General features: G+C 39.4%; 1 pseudogene; it reads right to left on the reverse strand.

Annotated features, from left to right (window-relative positions):
* Positions 1-1957: 1957 nt before the first annotated feature.
* Positions 1958-11158, reverse strand: LOC124516974 (tigger transposable element-derived protein 1-like; annotated as a pseudogene).
* Between the last annotated feature and the right edge of the window lie 668 nt (positions 11159-11826).

An 11826-nucleotide genomic window follows, 5' to 3' on the forward strand; every position in this document is an offset into this window, starting at 1 on the left:
AAACCATGGACTGAGAGGTTTTTGGAAAACATATAACCTGTGGATGATTAGTAACCAGAATACATTCAAACTCCTTGAAAGCAATAAGCTGAAGACTAGAAACTTGCTAGGAAAATGACACAGGATATGAGCAGACAAGTTGCAGGGTAGGAAGGATGGGTGGGCACTGAACATATGAAGAACAATCCATCTCACTAGTCATCAGAGAAGTTCAAAGTAAAACCTGAGGTACCATTTCATACTCTTCAATTGGCAAAAATGTAAAGATCTGACAAGTTTGGGTCAGAATGTGGAGCCTCGAACTCATTTGCCTTACTGGTGGGGGTAAAATCGGTACAGCCACTTTGGAAAATAATTTTGTATCCTCCAATAAGTCAAAATTTTGCATGCTCTAGGGTATAGTAATTTTACTTCTAACTATGTGTGTATCAGTAGAAGATTTGTGCTCATATGTACAAGGAGAGATACTACTATATAATACTACTAAAATACTATAGTATTATAATACTACTTATATAAGTATATATAATATAATACTTATAATACTACTTATAACACTGTTGTTTATACTACTATAATACTACTTATAACACTGTTGTTTGTAATAGCAAGAAATTGGAAAAATCCTGTATGTTCATCAATAAGAAAAACAATTTTAAAGTCGTGGAATATTTATAAAATGTAAATATTATACGGCAGTTTATAAGAATGAACAGAGTTCATGAATGCATGTGGATAGATCTCAAAAATGTATGATACAATTTATATAAGATTTAACACCTTCAAAGCCAACTCTCATATATTCTATGGAAACAAGAATTTGTGGAAAATATATTTAAGGCATTAAAGATGTGCACGGGAATGATGAACTTCAAGTGAGTGATTATAGGGAGGGAAGGAAGGTCAAGAGACTAAGAATACTTAAAAAATTGATGTGGGGGCACCTGGGTGACTCAGTGGGTTAAGTGTCTGACTTGGTTTCTGCTCAGGTCATGATCTCACAGGCATGAGAGTGAGCCCCATGTTGGGCTCTGTGGTAAGCATGGAGCCTGTTTAAGATTATCTATCTCTCTCCTTCTGCCCCTCTCTCCTGCTCCTATTCTCTCTCTCTCTCTCTGTCTCAAAAATTAAAACTGATATTAAGCCAATATTGGAAAAATATTGACTAAATGATATCTAAGGATATGTTCAAAATATTTTGTATGGAAGTTAAAACTATAATCAGTATGTATCTTATCTCTATCATTATATACATCCATCTACCCATCCACCCATCAACCCAACATCCATCCATACATCCTTACATCCATCCATGTCTGTCTGTCTATATCTATCTATCTATCTATCTATCTATCTATCTATCTATCTATCATCTATCTATCTATCTATCTATCTGTTACATTTTAAGATCTTCAGTGTTCCTTAGTAAGGACATAACATATTCATAGACATATATTAAAAAGTGACTTCCTGATTGTACTTTAATGTATATAAAGTTTGTTTTTACTTAAAATTTTAGAAATCTTTGCAACATCTAAATATACATGCACCTGTCATCTCATTTACTGTATCAGTTGGCAATTCTCAAGAAGACTGTGAAAGAAAAAAAGTGGATGGAGGTCACTACCTCTGACTTTCATACAATCTCCTCCCAACCCAGTCCTTCCACGCCAATCCCTCATACCTGAATGTCTAAACAAAGGATTGTGAGCCTAAATGAACCCTCAAATATAAAGGCACACCTTGGAGATGTAGTTCAGTTCCAGACCACCTCGATAAGTCAAGCATCATGATAAAATAAGTCAAATGAATTTTTTGGCTTTCTGGTGCATAGGAAAGTTATGTTTACACTAGAGTCATTTGTAATAAGTGTGCAATAGCTTTATGTCTAAAAACACAACATACATACCTTAATTTCAAAATACTTTATTGCTAAAAGACGCTAACCATCATCTGAGCTTTCAGTGAGTTGTAATGTTTTTCTGTTGGAGGGTCTTGCCTCAATGTTGATGGCTGCTGACTGATCAGGGTGGTGGTTAACGAAAATTGGGTGACAGTGGCAGTTTCTTTAAATAAGATAACAATTAAGTTTGCTGTGTTGATAATCTCTTCCTTTCATGAACAGTATCTCTATAGCATGTGATGCTGTTTGATTGCATTTTATCCACAGAACTTTCAGAATTGGAGTCAATGCTCTCAAACCCTGCTGCTGCTTTATTAACTATGTTTATGGGGAATATTCTAAATCCTTTGTTGTCATTTATACAATCTTCACAACATATTCACCAGGAGTAGATTCCTTCTCAAGAAATCACTTTCTTTGCTCATCCACATGAAGCAACTCCTCACCCATTCAGGTTTTATCATGAGCTCATAGCAATTCAGTCTCATCTTCAGGCTTCTCTACTGATTCTCGTTCTCTTGCTGTTTCCACCACATCTGCAGTTACTTTCTTCACTCAAGTCTTAAACCCCTCAAGGTCATCCATGAGGGCTGGAATCAACTCCTTTCAAACTCCTGTTGATGTTGATGTTTTGATGAATCACAAATGTTCTTATTGGCATCTAGACTGGTGAATCCTTTCCAGTAATTTTTCAATTTACTTTGCCCTGAGGAATCACTATACCTCTGGCAGTTATACCTTATGAAATGTTTGATTTTTCAAATTTTTATTTCAACTCTAGTTAGTTAACATACAGTACAATATTGGTTTCAGGAGCAAAATTCAGTGATTCATCACTTACATGCAACACCCAGTGCTCATCATAACAAGTGCCCTCCTTAGCACCCATCACCCGTCTAGCCCATATCCCACCCAGCTTTCTCCATTAACCCTCAGTTTGTTCTCTATCTTTAAGAGTCTTTCACGGTTTGTTTCTCTCTCTCTTTTTTCCTCCCTCCTCCCATATGTTCATGTGCTTTGTTTCTTAAATTCCACATATGAATGATGTCATGTAGTGTTTGTCTTTCTCTGACTGACTTATTTTGCTTAGCATAATACCCTGTAGTTTCATCCATGTTGTTGTAAATGGCAAGATTTTATTCTTTTTGATGGCTGAGTAATAATCCATCACACACACACACACACACACACACACACACACACACACACCCCACTTCTTATCTATTCATCATTCAGTGGACATTTGGGCTCTCTCCATAGCTTGGGTATTGTTGATAATGCTGCTATAAACATCAGGATGGATGTACCCCTGGGAATCTGTATTTTTGAATCCTGGATAAATCTCTAGTCAGGCAATTGCTGGATTGTAGGGTAGTTCTACTTTTAACTTTTTGAGGAACCTCCATACTATTCTCCAGAGTGTCTGCACAAGTTTGCATTCCCACCAGCAATGCAAGAGGGCTCTCCTTTCTCTGAATCATTGCCAATACTGTTGTTTTTTGTTTTGTTAATTTTAGCCATTCTGGCAGACATGAGGTAGTATCTCATCATGGCTCAGATTTGTATTTCTCTGATGATGAGTGATGTTTAGCATCTTTTGATGTGTCTATTAGTTATCTGTATGTCTTCTTTGGAAAAGTGTCTATTCGTGTGATCTGCCCATTTCATTTTTTTAAAAGATATTTAAAAATGTTTTAAACATTATTTTGAGAGAGAGAGAAAGAGAGAGAGGGGAAGTATGTTAGTGGGGGAGTGGCAGAGAGAGTGAGAGAGAGAATCCCAAAGAGGCTCCATGCTGTTAGTGCAGAGCCCAATGCATGGCTTGAACTCATAAACCATGAGATCATGACCTGAGCCAAAATCAGGAATCAGATGTTTAACTGACTGAGGTATCCAGGTGCCCCTCACCTGCCCATTCTTAACTGGGTTATTTATTTATTTTTTTGGTTGTTGACTTTGATAAGTTCTTTATAGATTTTGGATACAACCCCTTTATCAGATATGTAATTTGCAAATATCTTCTCCCATTCATAGGCTGCCCTTTTGTTTTGTTGGTTGTTTCCTTTGCTGTGCAGATTTTGATTTTGATGAAGTCCCAATAGTTTATGTTTGCTTTAGTCTCCCTTGCCTCTGGTAATGTGTCTAGTAAGAGGTTGCTGCTTGTGGTCTCCTCTAGGATTTTGATGGTTTCCTCTCACAGTTAGGTCTTTCATCCACTTTGAATTTACTTTTGTATATGGTGTAAGAAAGTGGTCTAGTTTCATTCTTCTGCACGTTGCTGTCCAGTTTTCCCAACACCATTTGTTGAAGAGACTGTCTTTTTTTCTGTTGGATATTCTTTCCTGCTTTGTAAAAGATTAGTTGACCATATAGTTGTGGGTCCATTTCTGGGTTTTCTATTCTTTTCCATTGATCTATGTGTTTTTGTGCCAGCACCATACTGTCTTGATGACTACAGGTTTATAATATAGCTTGAAATCTGGAATCGTGATGCCTCCAGTTTTGTTTCTCTTTTTCAGGTTTGCTTTGCCTTTTGGGGGTCTTTTGTGGTCCCATACAGATTTTAGGATTGTTTGTTCTAGCTCTGGGAAAGATGCTGCTGGCATTTTGATGGGAATTGAATTAAATATGTAGATTGCCTTATGTAGTATAGACATTTTAACAATGTTCTTCCAATCCATGAGAATGGAATGTTTTTCCATTTTTTTTGTGTCCTCTTTAATTTCTTTCACAAGTGTTCTATAGTTTTCAGAATACAGATAATTTACCTCTTTGGTTAGGTTTATTCCTCAGTATTTTGTTGTTTTTGGTGCAATTGCAAATGAGATCAATTCCTTGACTTCTCTTTTTGCTGTCTCATCATTAGTGTATAGAAATGCAACCAATTTCTGTACATTGGCTTTATATCCTGCAACTTTACTGAATTCAGGTATTAGTTCTAGCAGTTTTTTGGTGGAGTCTTTCAGGTTTTCTACATAGAATATCATGTCTGCAAATAATGAAAGTTTGACTTCTTCCTTGCTGATTCTGATGCATTTTATTTCTTTTTGTTGTGTGATTGCTGAGGCTAAGACTTCCAGTACTATGTTAAATAGTAATGGTGAGAGTGGACATCCTTGTCTTGTTTTGTAAGGAAAAGCTCTCAGTTTTTCTTGATTGTGGATGATACTAGCTGTGGGTCTTTCGTATATGGCCTTCATGATGTTGAAGTATGTTCCATCTATCCCTACTTTGTTGAGGGTTTTTATCAAGAACGGATGCTATATTATGTCAAATGCTTTTTCTGTACCTGTTGAGAGGATCATATGGTTCTTATCATTTCTTTTATTAATGTAGTGTATTATGATGATTGATTTGCAAATATTGAACCAGCCCTACAGCCCAAGGATAAATCCCACTTGGGTGAATAATTCTTTTAATATACTATTGAATTCTATTTGCTAGTATATTATTGAGAATTTTTGCATCCATGTTCATCAGGGATATTGGCCTTTAATTCTCCTTTATATGAAGTAATGTAGGCCTCGTAGAATGAGTTTGGAAATTTTCCTTCTGTTTCTATTTTTTGGAACAGTTTGAGAAGACTAGGTATTAACTCTTCTTTAGATGTCTGGTAGAATTCCCCTGGGAAGCCATCTGGCCCTGTACTTCGTTTGTTAGGAGATTTTTGATTACCATTTCAATTTCTTTGCTGGTTATGGATCTGTTCAAATCTTATATTTCTTCCTGTTTCAGTTTTGGTAATTTGTATGTTTCTAGTAATTCATCCATTTCTTTGAGCTTGCCCTGTTTGTTGACATATAATTTTTTATAATATTCTCATTTGAGTCCTTTATCTTTTCTTTATCAATTTTATTAATTCTTTCAAAGGAAGAGCTTTGATCTATTCTACTATTTTTTCCTTGTTGTTTGTTTGTTTCTATAGCATTTATTTCTGTCATAATCTTTATTATTTCCCCTCTTCTGCTGGCTTTAGGCTTTATTTGCTGTTCTTTTTCTAGCTCCTTTAGGTGTAAGGTCAGGTTGTGTAGTTGAGACCTTTTTTGCTTCTTGAGATAAGCCTGTATGGCAATATACTTTCCTTTTAGGACTGCCTTTTCTGCATCCCAAGGGTTTTGGACTGTCATGTTTTCATGTTCATTTGCTTCCATGTATTTTTTAATTTCCTCTTTAGTTTCCTGGTTAATACATTCATTCTCTAGTAGGACGTTCTTTAACCTCCAAGTATTTGTGGTCTTCCCAAATTTTTTCTTGTGGTTGACTTCAAGTTTCATAGCATTCTGGTCTGAAAATATGCATGGTATGATCTTGATCCTTTTTTTACTTGTTGAGGGATGACTTATGATTCAATACATGATCTGTTCTGGAGAATTTCCCATGTGCACTCAAAAAGAATGTGTATTCTGTTGCTTTAGGATAGAATGCTATGTATATATTTGTTAAGTCCATCTGGTCCAGTGTGTCCTTCAAAGCCATTGTTTCCTTGTTGATTTTCTGCTTAGATGATCTGTCCATTGCTGTAAGTGGGACATTAAAGTCCCATACTATTATTATATTATTATCAATGAGTTTCTTTTATTTATTTATTTTTATTTATTTTTTATTTTATTAAAAAAAATTTTTTTTACATCTATTTATTTTTGAGAGACAGAGAGAGACAGAGCACAAGTGGGGGAGGGACAGAGATAGAAGGAGACACAGAATCCGAAGCAGGCTCCAGGCTCTGAGCTGTCAGCACAGAGCCTGATGTGGGGCTCGAACCCACAAACTGTGAGATCATGACCTGAGCTGAAGTTGGACGCTTAACCAACTGAGCCACACAGGCACCCCTATCAATGAGTTTATTTATGTTTGTTTTGTTACAATTGATTTATATGTTTGGGTGCTTTAAAGTTAGGGGCATAAATACTTATAATTGTTAGATCTTCTTGGCGGATAGACCCCTTAATCTGATATAATACCCTCATCATCTCTCCTTTTACAATCTTTGGTTAAAATCTAGTTTTTCTGCTATAAATATGGCTACTCCAGCCTTCTTTTGGAGTCCAAAAGCCTGATAGATGGTTTTCCTTCTCCTCACTTTCAATCTTCCGATGTCTTTTAGGTCTCTGTAGGCAGTAGATAGATGGGTCTTGGTTTTTTATCCATTTTGATACTCTCTTTCTTTTGATTGAAGCATTTTGTCTTTTACATTCAGGGTGATTATTGAAAGATAAAAGTTTAGTGCCATTGTGTTACCTGTAGAGTTGGTGTTTCTGGTGATGTTCTCTTTTCCTTTCTAGTCTTTGTTGCTTTTGGTCCGCCCCCCCCCCAATCCTCAAAGAGTCCCCCTTAATATTTCTTGCAGGGCTGGTTTAGTGGTCACAAACTCTTTTAGGTTTTATTTGTCTGGGAAACTCTTTATCTTTCTATTCAGAATTCCTGCCTTGCTGGATAAAATATTCTTGGCTTCATATTCTTCCCACTCAGCACTTTGAATATATCCTGCCACTCTCTTCTGGACTGCCAAGTTTCTGTGGACATATCTGCTGGGAACCTGATCTGTCTTCCTTGGAGGTTAAGGACTTTTTGCCCTTGCTGCTTTCAGAATTCTTTCCTTGTCTGTGTATTTTGTGAATTTGCCTTGGTGGTAGCTGGCTTTTATTGACCTCACTGGGAATTCTCTGTGCTTTTTGGATTTTGATGCCTGTGTCCTTCCCCAGATTAAGGAAGTTTTCAGCTATAATTTGTTCAGATAAACCTTCTGCCCTTTTTCCTCTCTCTTAATCTTATGGGACTCCTATGATATGAATGTTATTCCATCTTAATAAGTTGCTGGATTCCCTAAGTCTACCTTGTTACCCATTACTTTTGTTTTTCCCTCTTTTTCAGACTCACTATTTTCCATAATTATATCTTCTTTTTTTTTTTTTTTTTTAAATTTTTTTCAACGTTTATTTATTTTTGGGACAGAGAGAGACAGAGCATGAACGGGGGAGGGGCAGAGAGAGAGGGAGACACAGAATCGGAAACAGGCTCCAGGCTCTGAGCCATCAGCCCAGAGCCCGACGCGGGGCTCGAACTCACGGACCGCGAGATCGTGACCTGGCTGAAGTCGGACGCTTAACCGACTGCGCCACCCAGGCGCCCCAATAATTATATCTTCTGTGTCACTAATTTGTTCCTCTGCTTTGTCCATCCTCACTGTTATGGCATCTATTCAGGTTTGCATCTCGGTTATAGCATTTTTAATTTTGGCCTGACTAGATTTTAGCTCTTTTATCTCTGTAGTGAAGGATTCTCTAATGTCTTCTATGCTTTTTTCAAGCCCAGCTAAAATCCTTATAATTGTTTTAAATTCTACTTCAGACATCTTACTTATATCTGTATTGATTAAATCCTTGGTCGTCATTTCTTCCTGTTTTTTTCTTTTGGGGTGAATTGCTTCATCTTGTCATTTTGGAGGAAGAAAAAAAGTAACAGAATACAATAAAAATTTTAAAAATTAAAAAAAATCAAATATAGGAAGCTAGATCCTTGGTGTGTTTTTCTCTGCTTGTTAAGAGAATCTTGATAGAAAAAGGAAAAAGAGAAAAAGAGAAAAAAATAAAAATTAAAAAAATGAAATGAAATTAAAAATTTGTACTTCCTGTATCCAAGGGAAAACAACAACAACAACAACAACAAAAGTAGAAGTATAAAAAAATGAACAAACAAACCAAAAACATCCAAATGAAGCTAGATCCTGTTTCCGCCTAAAGCCGAAGCTTTGCAGTGCTCTATGATCCATAGGCTAAGTATGTGGAAAGCATCTGTGCTGGTCTTCTGGGGGTGGAGCCTGCTGCTCTGATTCTCAGGTGGACTTGCCCTAGTGGAGATGTGCCTGGAAGGGAAAGATAGCCTGGGCTTGGTGTAATGGCTCTCTTCTCCACTTGGTGGCACTGCTTAGCTCATTGGTGTCATTTAGTGTGGGTGGGCTAGTGGCAAAAATGGCTTCTCCTCACTCCTCACTCCCTAGTCGTCAGAGCAGGAAGTTTGCACCCTCACACACATGTGATCATTTACCCCTTCTGTGTCCCTGGCTTCCATCAGCTCCCCGCCTTTCCCTGGTCAGTGTCTGAGCTGTGTGCCTGCCAGGGGGCTGCCCCCCTCCAGAGTTTTATCTCAGGCGTAGCTGTGTTTCAAAACCCCACACTTCAGAGACTCCTGGGGCTCAGACCTGCAGTGATCTTCTGGGGGAGGGTCTCACTGCACTGTGACCAGTACAGTTTGTCCAGAAAATGTTTGCATGACTATGCAGTGGCAGCAGCTCAGAGTTTATGGTAAATCACCACACAGAGCTGGCGCCAGGGTTTGCTGTCCTCAGCTGGCATCTTTATTCCTGTACCAGTGAGTGGAGCAGCCGTATGGCACCTGCTGGGTCCTTTGCCCTTGGGGAGCCATATTGCCTCTACCAAATGCACTCCGAACAGGGGAACTGTTTCTCTTCATGTGACCAGGGGATCCTCAGACCGTAAGGTCCCCTCATGGGGCTCCATCCTGCTTCCACGCCAGAGCACTGCCAGGCACTGACCTGTGAGACTTCAGTCTCTGTGATCTGCTCTTTATAAAAAATAGGCAGTATTGAAACCCTCTCCTTTTTCCACCGTCAATGGTTTTGGAAGAACAGTTATCTTGTTCAGTCCCCTGTATGTGTTTTCACACTCTCTTTCTCTCTAGCTACTTTGAGGAGGAGTGCTTTTCTTGTGCCATCCGAGCATGCTGCTGAATCTACCCCCCTCTCTCCCCTCTCCGCAAAAATGCTTACTTCCCCTCTGTGGCACCGCACAACTCTCCTTTCCCCTTACTCACCTCTCTGCATTGCATACTGCCATATTCTCTCCCTGAAATGATGCACATTGTTCTGTTCATCCCCGGATCGATTTCCTAGGTGTTCAAAGTGGTTTGATGTTGGTCTAGCTGTGTTCGAGGGCTGAGACAAGCCCAGGGTCCCCTTACTACTCTACCATCGTAACTACTCTCCCTGAAATGTATTCCTTAAATAAAAAGACTTGAAAGTTGAAATTACTCCTTGATCAATGGGCTACTGAATGGATGTTGTGTTAGTGAGCATGAAGACATTAATCTCGTTGTGCATCTCCATCAGAGCTCTTAGGTAACCAGGCGCATGGTCAATGAGCAGTAAAATTTTGAAAGGAATCTTTTCTTCTGAGCAGTAGGTCTCAACAGTGGCCTTAAAATATCCAGAAAATCATGTTGTAAACAGATGTGCCATCATCCAGACTTTGTTGTTTTATTTATAGAGCACAGGCAGAGTAGATCTGGCGTAATTCTTGGGGGCCCTAGGAATTTTGGAATGGTAAATGAGCATTGACTTTAAAGTCATAGCTGCATTGATCCCTGACAAGAGAGTCAGCCTGTCCTTTGAAGTTTGAAGCCAAGCAGTGCCCTCTCCTCTCTAGCTGGGAGAGTCCTGGACGGCGTCTTCTTCCAATAGAAGGCTGTTTCATCTGCACTGAACATCTGTTGTTTAGCAAAGCCACCTTCATCCGTGATCTTAGCCAGATCTTCTGGATAACTTGCTGAAGCTTCTATATCAACACTTGCTGCTTCACCTTGTCCTTTTTAATGTTACGGAGACGGCTTCTTAGGCCTCAGGAACCAACCTCTGCTAGCTTCCAGATGTTCTCCTGCAGTTTCCTCACCTCTCTCAGCCTTCACAGAAGTGAGGAGCCAAAGCTTCTCTCCGGATTAGGCTTCGACTTACGGGACTGCCGTGGCTGCTTTCGTCTTCTATCCAGACCACGAAAACTTTCTCCATGTCAGCAGTAAGGGCTTTTTGCTTTCTTATCGTCAGTGTGTTCGCCGGAGGAACCCTTTTGATTTCCTTCAAGAACTTTTCCTTTGCATTCACAACTCCTGCTTTTGGCACAAGAGGCCTACCTTTCAGCCTGTCTCAGCCTGTCTCAGCCTTCCTCACTGAGCTTAGTCATTTCTCGCTTTGGATTTAAGGTGAGAGATGCTTGGGGCGCCTGGGTGGCTCAGTCGGTTGAGCGTCATGGGTCATGGCTCGGGTCATGATCTCACAGCTCGTGAGTTCGATCCCCGCGTCGGGCTCTGTGCTGGCAGCTCAGAGCCTGGAGCCTCTTCAGATTCTGTGTCTCCCTCTCTCTCTGCCCCTAACCACTCGCATTCTGTCTCTGTCTCTCTCAAAAAAATAAATAAGCATTAAAGTGAGAGATGCTTGACCCTTTCACATGAACACTTAGAAGCCATTGTAGGGTTATTCGTTGTCCTAATTTCTGTACTGTGGCGTCTCAGGGAACAGGGAGGCCTGAACAGAGGGAGAGAGACAGGGGAAAGACCGGTTGGTGGGACAGTCAGAACACACACCATACTTATTAAGTTCTCATTTATGTGGGTGTGGTTCACGGTGCCCCCAAGCACTTACAATAGCAACATCAGCGGTCGCTGATCACAGGTCACCATAACAAATATAACAATAACAAACGGATTTGAAATATTGTGAGAATGACTAAACTGTGACACAGAGACACCAAGGGAGCAAATGCTATTGGAAAGATGGCACCAATAGAGTTTACTGACGTGGGACTGCCACAGACACTTAGTTTGTAAAAAGCACATTATCTGTGAGACGCAAGAAAGCCAAGCGTGGTAAAACAAGGCAAAAACTGGACTGAGGAAGTATCTCTGATTTGAGTTTTAAGATACAAATTTATCAGGCCAACAAGAGCACAACATGATTGTAAACCTTTCCATCACATGCTCTGATGTCTTTTTCTTTGTTACATTAGGCTACACTAGAAGTCACTTATTCAGTCCCCTGACTCCTTGATTTGAACAGAACTGTTCTGTGTAGCTTTAGAACTGATGCAAAATGAGGAGTAATCTCTGCTAGGAGCAAGGAACTGGTGATGCACAGC

The sequence above is a fragment of the Lynx rufus genome, unplaced genomic scaffold (genome assembly GCF_022079265.1).
Source record: "Lynx rufus isolate CCGP_SWC_20201006 ecotype Redwood Valley unplaced genomic scaffold, mLynRuf1.p SCAF_20, whole genome shotgun sequence".
NCBI lineage: Eukaryota > Metazoa > Chordata > Mammalia > Carnivora > Felidae > Lynx > Lynx rufus.